Source organism: Argopecten irradians, chromosome 1, assembly GCF_041381155.1.
Source record: "Argopecten irradians isolate NY chromosome 1, Ai_NY, whole genome shotgun sequence".
NCBI classification, from domain to species: domain Eukaryota; kingdom Metazoa; phylum Mollusca; class Bivalvia; order Pectinida; family Pectinidae; genus Argopecten; species Argopecten irradians.
Window position 1 is genome coordinate 21,535,428 of NC_091134.1, and position 10,846 is coordinate 21,546,273.

The window sequence follows — 10,846 nt, forward strand, 5'->3', positions numbered from 1 at the left end:
AGAGTAAAAGGTCCTCCCTGGAACAGAAAAATTGTGAAGATCAAAACGAAAACTCAGGGAGAAAACTAAAGAATAGTCCGGGCTGCTGCTACACAAACGCCGACAGTCTCCTAAACAAACTATATATTAGATGAGTTAAAACTAAGGGTTCAAGAGAACGAGAGCGGTATAGATGTTATAGGTATAACTGAAATCTACCCCAAAAATTACAGATTTTTACCAAGCAAAGCAGAGCTAAATATTCCCGGATATAAACTCTTCATCAACGAGAACGACCCTAATCGACACCGTGGGATAGGTATATATATCAAGGATGGCCTGAAACCAGTGGAAATGAGCATTAAAACCAGCTTTAAAGAGAGCGTCTGGGTTAAACTTACATCGCCAGATAACGGAAAAGTGTTGATCGGCTGTATCTATAGGAGTCCTAATTCCGATAAGGATAACAATGATGAGTTACATAATCTAATTAACAAAGTTTCGGCAGATAAAGAGTTTTTCACGCTTGTTTATATTTGGTGATTTTAACTTCCCAAGTATTGATTGGAGCACATGGATATCAAGGGGAGATAGACAAGGAGAAAACTTTATAGAGCTCTTAAGGGACAACTACCTCTATCAACATTTCAATAAATGCACCCGCGTCCGAGAGGAAAACGAGGCAAATATCCTTGATTTAATATTAAGTAACGAAGAAGAGATGGTAAATGATATTAATTATGATAGCCCTATAGGGAACAGTGATCACGTCCTTATATATTTTAAATACGCATTAATATTCCGCAAAACGGAATCCAAAAATGTTCAACCAGGTTATAACTTCCGCAAAGGAGACTATACCAACATGAAGAAGGAACTACGGGAAGTGGACTGGGACGAAACCTTGTCTAACCTAGATATTGAAGATGCTTACAACACCTTTCTTCGTATTTTTCATAATATTGCAGATAAGCATATTCCAAAAAGGAAGAGCGCATCCACAAATATAAAAAAAACGGCCTGGCTTTAAACAGGGACCTTACGAATAAAATTAACAAAAAGCATCGCGCATGGACAAGGTTTATGGAAACGAAAACACAAGATCGATATAAGGAGTATGCTAAACTCAGAAACCAAGTTAAATGGGAACTCCGGAAGGCAAAAAAGGAGATGGAAAAGGAGATTGCACTTACCGCTAAACATCAACCTAAACGATTCTGGAAATATATAAATGCTAAGAGAAAAGTGAGATCGAGGATTTCGGACCTAAAGGGACTGAACGGAGATCAAACACAAGTAGCAACAAGTGATTTGGATAAGGCAGAAGTATTGGTTAATTTCTTCAACAGTGTATTTACTAAAGAACCTCCCGGGGAACTACCTCCGTTCACAGCTAGACCTTTGAGTCAAGTATTTCAAGACACAACAATCAATGAAGTCGTAATTAAGAAACTATTTTTCAATTTAGATACTAACAAATCACCAGGACCCGACGGGATGCACCCGAAAGCCCTAAAAGAACTCCGCGACGTTCTATGTACACCAATTTCGATAATCTTCAACAAATCCCTATCTGAAGGTAAACTACCCCAGTCTTGGAAGGACGCAAATATCACAGCCATATACAAAAAGGGTTCAAAAACCGATCCCGGAAACTACCGACCTGTCAGTCTCACCAGCATCATCGTTAAAACAATGGAAAACTTATACGTGATAGTATAGTTCAACACATGCAACTGAATAATTTATTCAGCAAAAATCAGTTTGGATTTCTCCCCGGAAGATCAACAACACTTCAAATGCTAATTGTCCTAGATAAATGGACGCATATGCTGGATACGGGAGGAGAAATTGATGTCATCTATATGGATTTTATGAAAGCGTTTGACAAGGTACCCCATCGCCGTCTAATACACAAACTCTACAATTATGGAATCAGCACAAGAACTGTTAAATGGGTAGAAAATTTTCTAAGTGATAGACATCAAAAAGTGGTGGTAAACGGATCTGCATCTAATTTACAGAACGTACTTAGCGGAATTCCCCAAGGAAGCGTTTTAGGACCTATTCTTTTTGTCCTCTATATTAATGACATGCCAGAGAATACTGCTTCCTCATGTCCTCTATTCGCCGATGATACTAAATTATACCGCAAAATAGGAAATGAAGAGGATCGGGAAATTCTACAAGCAGACCTGGATAATCTTCAAAAGTGGTCAGATGACTGGCTTCTAAAATTTCACCCGAATAAATGCAAGGTACTGCAAGTTAAGGGATCGCCAAATAATAACAGAACATATCGTCTCGCGAACCAATCTGGAGAAGTCATACTGGAAAAAATCGTCAGCGAAAAAGACATAGGAGTAACGGTAGATGCCAATTTGGACTTTCGGACCCATATTCAAAATTCTATAAATAAAGCAAACTCAGTCCTCGGCATTATCAGAAGATCGTTTACATATCTGGACGAAACGATGTTTAAACAGTTATTTAAGGCACTGGTAAGACCGCACTTGGAATATGCAGCCAGCGCATGGAGCCCATATAAACTTAAAGACTGTCAGATGATAGGAAACGTACAAGGGAGGGCTACCAAGCTACTACCAAGATTTAAAGATCTGTCATACGAAGAGCGATTAAAAAAACCTGAAACTCCCAACACTTAAACATCGCAGGATTAGAGGGGATTTAATAAACGTTTTTAAGATTGTAAACAAAAAATTCGACGAGAGAGTTACCTCTAACATATTTGTTTATGATACGAACGAAAGAACTCGAGGCCATACATTTAAGCTGTATAAACAATGTTGCAACACGGAGCTAAGGAAAAACTCTTTCACGTTTAGGGTAGTTGATACCTGGAATTGTCTACCAGAGTCTGTCGTTAATGCAGAGACTACTAAAGATTTTGAGAGACTGCAAGATAACCATACGAAGGACAATATCTATAATAATTACTGATAAATAATTTTATTGAGTACTTCTATACAACTTTACCAGTGACAATATAATTAGTTTATATTATGTCTTATGATATGGACATAGAGGCTTCTAGCCTGCGTCCATTTTTTCCATTAAATCCATTAAAATTATGTAGAAAGTCGGTAACTCGGCGATTAATCGTGTTTATGCTCGGGTGTGACACCGACTTGTCAGTTATTGATGTCGACATCTAACTAAAAGATGTCGACATCTGGTCTTGAAAGTGGAAATAAAAGGCCACTCTTTCATAAGGCAGAGATCGACGTTGATTTTGTTAATTCATGTTTTTATTTATTTGATTCCAAATTAAAAATTGTGATCCTGCACATCCCGGTCATGCAGCTGTAGCCTGCGTGTACGTAGCTGTTAGTCCGAGCTGAGGAAGTTAGAGTGCAAATTTCCATCCTCTTGGCCATAATTATTTATTAATATATATAACAGTGGGTTGAACATTCGTTTAAAAGTTGCGTGTGTGTTTTGTGGATTAGCATTCGTACAAAGTCCATGTAGTACATACCGTACTATACTATATCAAAAGAATGAATAAAAAATGAAAAATGCAAAACAATGATTTTTACATGTTTTATTTTCTTGCGAATCATGAAAAATACCAGTTACGTAATTTAAAAGTCATAAATGTCACAGTACACAATAGACATTGGGAAACCAGCTTTACTTGTTAGCTTAATTGCCCTGTCCATATATATACATAAATATTTACATCCCTCGATACACTTATATAAAGGTACAGCGAATTTTTGTTATGGTCTTAATGGCCAGATTCAACCCTTGGACTAAAAATCCTCCCGGGACGTGGTTTTAGCTCCAAACTCGGTATACATCTGCATCTATTTTTTGTAGTAAAAACACGTGTTCTTTGTAGTCAAACATAGTAAAACAAGTCACGTGCTTATGCCTCATTCATGCCATTGGCCGGAATATACAATTGTATTATGGGTAACTAGTGATCACGTGATTGTGTGTTTACTTCCAAATATGGTGATCGTTTGCTTGCCATTTCTTCGGAAAAATTGATTTAATTGAAAATATTTAGACTCCAAAATGTTATTAATATTGAATGCATATCATTTTGACTTGCACATATGTACTGTTTTAGTATAAATAATGAACTGAAATGAGTTATAAAACTGCCATTTCATGTTTTGGAAATAAATGATATAATGCGAATTGACCAATTCAATAGGTCTAACCGTCTAATCTAGGATCAGCGAAGATCGGCTACTCCCGGCTAAATTCGTAGAATTCTAAATTTATATTGATATATATAATTACCTGCTTTAGGTTTCAGAACAGATACATATAACACAGAGAAAATAAGACCAAATTATGTATACTAAATACCAGGTCAGAGAAATCACTATATTTGGAAGTAAACACATACTCATGTGATCACTAGTTACCCATAATACAATTCCATATTTTTTCGGCCAATTGCATGAATGAGGTATAAGCACGTGACTTGTGTTACTACGTTTGACTACAAAGGACCTGTGTTTTGTACCATTATGGGGAAAATCCCCCGCGGATCGTGGTTTCATTTCCACCATTTGAAATTGCAATACTATCATATCATCGTTTATTTTCATATTCTTTCCAAACAAATGGTTAAGCTTCCGCGTAGCCCACTTAGCTCATACTAAGGAAAATGATGTGCATGCACGGGCTAATGTGCGTGTAAACATGGCAGCTTAATTCGCGCCTGGTAAATTGGGACCTAGGACCTAACTCATTATGTATCATTTTGTTTGTCAAATATACTCTTCATAGATTGAAAGGTCTCAAGGCCCTCTACCAATATTATAAATTTCATGGCCCTGGGGTCTCGGAATTTTCCCCAGGGGAGAGGGTCAAATTTACCATAGTTTATTTTGGGAAACACATTTATGAGCATCATTTGCTCAATTTTCATAGGAAATGTAACAGATGTAATGGAATCAAATACTCTTCATAGATTAAAAGGTTAAGTTGATACCTCATCACTGACTGGTTTCATGGGCCTGATAGGCCAATATATGGTGCTTATATACAGTGTATGTGTTTGTTTCATTCTGTATTCGAACTCAGGTGACAATCAGAAAAAAACATGGCTGACAGGTGGCTGTTTTTTTTTTTTTTTATTATTATTACTGCTATATAGACTTCATTTTTAGTTTTCCCATGTTATAAAACATTTCCAAGAGGAAAGAAAAAGGTAAATAATTACAGAAATAGAGAAAAGATCCATCTTTTATTGGCATGAATTACATCAGTCAAATCATTAAACTTTAATGTGCAACTGCAGGGGCGTAGGAAGAGAAAGGGTCCTCCTGCACATTTTTCGTACTTCATATTAGAAAATTTGGCCGCTTTGCGGCGCATTTCCTAAAACGTTCAAGCACGTAATGTTCAAACCTTTAATAATAAAAATTTAATACACATGAACTAGACTAAAAATGTCCATCAAGGGATTCTACTATTTCAAAAATGTTTCTTAAAATATTAATTTGTTTATACGTCTTAGCAAGACAATTAAATCAAATCATCATTTTTTTAGTTAAACAACAATGTGCCGATTGTGTGAAGCCGGTATGTTCAGATCGAGCAAGGTTGCATAATTATATGACGACATTCACAATTATAATTTCTTAATGCAGGTAACTTTAAATAAAACAAATTACCACGTTAAGAACGCTTTAAAAACCTCAAAATGTATCTTAAAGTTCATCTCAGCCATTCTAAATCGTAATATTTTTTCCCGGGAGAGACCCCCGGACCCCCAAACACCAAAATCTCGCGTATTCGGCGCTCGCAAAATCATCAAAATACACATCATAAAACTCATCTCAGCCATTCTCAATCGTAATATTTTTTCCGGGGGAGACCCCCGGACCCCCAAACACCAAAATCTCGACCCTTCGACGCTCGCACGCCATTTTGCATATTCATTAATTTCCTGTTAGCGACGCCACTGTCTATATATGTGCCGGAATGTGTACAAGGATTATATGTAATAATTTTGAGAAAAAGTATATAAAGTATATAATGGCTGTGTGTTGAATTAATCTCCACCTGTGGGAGCGAAGTCTCAAGTTTGGCCGGTAGCATCCAGTGTCTGTTGTAAGCAATTTGCAATCTTCTTCATAACTAAGAACCTCATACATGGACATGATATTGGGCCATAGCATGCTGGGATGAAGGGATACAAAGTTTGTTCAAATCAACGATCTTGACCTATGTGCCAATTCACATGGCTGAGACATATTTATTATTTGTTTAAAAGGAAAACATTATTTATAACTGTGCATATCGGAATTCAGGTGACTGTTAGACATATATATCCTTATTGCCTTCTGCTCATTCTCAACTCTCATCCATTTGTAAGCAATTCAAATTCTAACAAACTTCTTCTCCACAACATGGTTTTTCTCACTTTACAGCAAGTACAAAAACAACTACAATAAGATCATTTTGTATTGATATCATTGTTTTGCAAATTTTCAGCGAAACAAGCATGTTTCAAACTTAATTCATTAAAAAAATGAAGAAGAAAAAAAATAAATAAATCTATGAAGAGTAGTTCTGACGAACAAAATTATATTCTAATAACCAGTAGTATCTAGGCATTTTCGTACGGAACCTACCAAAGCAATTTAGCACATACAAGTGTAAGCCCGTGCATGCACATCGTTTTCCTTAGTATGTGTATTACAAGTGTATTCTAAGTACATGTATTAGATTCTCAAAAAGCTCAGTGGATACGCGGAAAACCATTTGTTTGGAAATAATTTGGAAATTAAACAATGATATGATAGTATTGCCTAGCAATTTCAAATGGTGGATATGAAACCACGATCCGCGGGGATTCTCCCCATTATGGTACAAAACACGGGTTCTTTGTAGTCAGACGTAGTAAAACATGTCACTTGCTTATACCTCATTCATGCCTTTGGGCGAAACGAATAAGTATTAAGGGTAACTAGTGATCACATGAGTGTGTGTTTACTTCCAAATATCGGGACTTCTATGACCTGGTATTTTGTATACATAATTTGGCCTTTTGACGAAGATCTTATTTTTTCTGTGTAGCAGGTAATAATATATATCAATTCAAATTTAGAATTCTACGAATTTAGCCGGGAGTAGCCGATCTTCGCTGATCCTAGATTAGACGGTTAGACCTATTGAATTGGTCAATTCGCATCATATCATTTATTTACAAAACGTGAAATGGCAGTTTTATAACTCATTTCAGTTCATTATTTATACTAAAACAGTACATATGTGCAAGTCAAAATGATATGAATGCAATATTAATAACATTTTGGAGTCTAAATATTTTCAAATAAATCATTTTTTCCGAAGAAATGGCAAGCAAACGATCACCATATTTGGAAGTAACACACAATCACGTGATCACTAGTTACCCATAATACAATTGTATATTCCGGCCAATGGCATGAATAAGGTATAAGCACGTGACTTTTTTTTTTTACTACGTTTTTACTACAAAAAAATAGATGCAGATATATCCTGATTCTGGAGATAAAACCGCGTCCCGGGAGGATTTTTAGCCCAAACGTTGAATCTGGCCATTAAGACCATAACAAAAATTCGCTGTGCCTTTATATTAGTGTATCGAGGGATGTAAACATTTATGTACATGTATATATATGGACAGGGCAAGCTAACAAGTAAAGCTGGTTTCCCAATGTGTATTGTGTACCTGTACTGTGACATTTATGGCTTTTAAATTACGTAACTGGTATTTTTCGTGATTCGCAAGAAAACAAATCATGAAAGAAAACATCATTCTTTTAATATATATAGTATAGTACGGTATGTACTACATGGATTTGGTACGAATGCTAATCCACAAAACTTTCAACTTGCGGTTATATATACATGTATTAATTAATAATTATGGCCAAGAGGAGGGACATTTGCACTCTAGCTTTCTCAGCTCGGACTAACAGCTATACGTACACGCAGGCTACAGCTGCATGGCCGGGATGTGCAGGATCAAATTTTTTTATTAAATAAATAGAAACCTGAATTAATAAAATCAACGTCGATCTCTGCTGTTTGGTGCCTTGCTGCGTATACACAGTGCTTTATGAAAGGGTGGCCTTTTATTTCCACTTTCAAGACCAGATGTCGACATCTTTTAGTTTAGATGTCGACATCAATAACTGACAAGTCGGTGTCACACCCGAGCATAAACACGATGAATCGCCGAGTTACTGACTTTCTACATAATTATCTTGGAATCATTATGTGGGCAGGTATATGTGGTCAGTCGACATATTCTTCTGTTGAATGCCTAAATTATGTCGACATCATAAAGTCAGCAACTCGATGACAGAAATATGCCACCATAAATAATCGTTAATTTCATCTAGACTAAATAATTTGCAAATCCTATACACCGTCTGCAAGGAGGTGTCCTTGGCCTATCGCTACCCACGATACTCTCGATCGTGGTCTTTCGCTACCCAGTATCTCATCAGTATCTCATCAGTCCAACATCACTGGAAAGTCATATTTGGCTTATATAGATATATGGTAATATTTACATAAATGGTTAAAAAGTTATACGTGTGATTGCGTTAGCATATGTATATATATAGTATAATAGTATTCCTAGTTTCTAGTAAGATATATGTGATGGGTCAGAGAGGCCTCCGGCCTATAATATGAAGACCTCCGGCCTATAATATATATATACTACCCACGATATTCTCGATCGTGGTCTTATATTATGTAACTTTTCATCGGATATTAAATCTAGATATATCCGTTTTCGACAGTTAAAATTTCTATGAACATGTGTAAAACAAGCAGTCTCAACTGCTATTCCGAGACCGTAAAATGCTATCTTGGTCACCTCAGCCAAAACACAGGGGCACGCAAATTATGACAGAAATGTTTACTGGTAAATTGATGCGTATGTCATTTAAAAGTATTGGAGACCTTTTGATATGCACATGTATATCATGACGTTTCAAGTGGCTCCCCGTATTATTTTTTGTGAAAATTTAACTATACATATATGTTATAAAATTCGGTTCGCTTTTTGATCATTATTGTTATATACACTGTGTGTGATATTTAAACGAAAACACAGATTTTACCTAAGAAGCCAATGATATATTATATATAATGTAAGTATCGGTTAGCTTGTAATGAAATAATATTTTTAAACGAAATTCAAGATGGCAGATTGTCAATTATTTTGTGTTCTGTTTGGTTCTCAAATTCGATACATCGATCAGTGCCTACACATATGTAATTTCAAAAAGATTCCTTTAGTAGTTCTTTAAATGTTAGCGATATGCAAGTTCAATACGGCGGTTTGAAGATCCCAAAACGACGTGGGTAACGTACAATTTACTGTTCGATTAGTCCCATCGAGTTGGGACTAATGGACGGTAAACTACCTTACCCGACGTCGCTTTGGGATTTCGAAACCCCCCATATTGTAAACATTCATATGAACTTTTATAACAATCCCTTCAAATGGTGAAAACAAACTTCATTAGTCAATATTAAAGATGGCTTCAAGGCGACTGTCTTGGATTGTGACTGGTCCGAATCCATTGTGCAATTGTAGGCGGCAAGAGGAATGCACAAATGAAATTTAGAAAGTATCCCTTACTTTGGTCTATATAGCGCATTATGAGATGATTTTCTGCAAAGCTCTGGCATCTATATAGACCATAGATGCAATAGGAAGATAGTTTAATTTATATTTTACATTATTAATTCATTTAGGGGTCTCTGAATTAACATTTCTTAAGTTAGACTAGGAAAACCGGTGACCAACGACGATTTATTCCACGAAATGGAACAGCAATTTTGACGTCACTACGTCAACATTAGTGCCGTTATAATAGTCACTTTTTGGGTGTCAGTTATACCCTCATATATTTTACTTTGCATTAGCTAGTTTATATAGTAGAAGTGGCGAGTAAATGTAATATTTAAGGAATAGATGTTTATTTTGTTGAGGTTATGAGGGTATAATGATAATGGAGTACGTGTAAATTATGTAACCCCAGCGAAGCCGGGTTACATAAAATTTACACGTGCTCCATTATCATTGTAACCTCAACAAAATAAACATCTATTTCTTATATTTACAGTTTTTCAAGTAAATAGATATCATTTATTCCCGCGGCAGTTGCGTATTTTTTTTTATTAAAATACCCATATTTTTTCTTTTCCGTCATCGTCAACGAATTCGATTGAACAGTTGATTGGAATCGAGTCATTCTTATGTTCCCGCCAAAAGAGGGGTCATGACCCCACGTTGCTACGCCATCGACTATTCCCGTAACAATAGAATCGCCGCGCGTGTTGTGCTAACATTATACACTGATAACGATAATGCTAGAAAGCATAGTTATTGAGTCCATGTCAGTGCAAACTGTAAATCTTAAATATCTATACATGGACCATGGTGTTGTTATGGCGTGTACTTGTAATTGTTTTTGAATGGGTCTCTGCGTATACGTTATTGATGCATGTGTTATAGGTGATATAGGCAACATGTTTGTTAGAGGGGCCTTATCCACAGTAACATGACACGGGAAAGGAAAGGGGCGTATGTATACTGAAATAGTATTCAACATACGTATGTCTATCTGCGGTGCGGTTACTTTTCCAAAGGTATCATGACTAATGAAATGGACAAATGAAATTGTAGCAAACTCTCTACTTACATAATTTTATAATAGTTCTATGAGCGTATGATAAACCCTGTCACCTTTAAAGTTTTCTTGTAAAGCGGATCCCAAAGTTATCAAAGGGAATATATTTACGTTGACAATGAAGCCTTAGATGATGATAGACTTTTGCCCTCATATACAATACAAAAACAACCAGA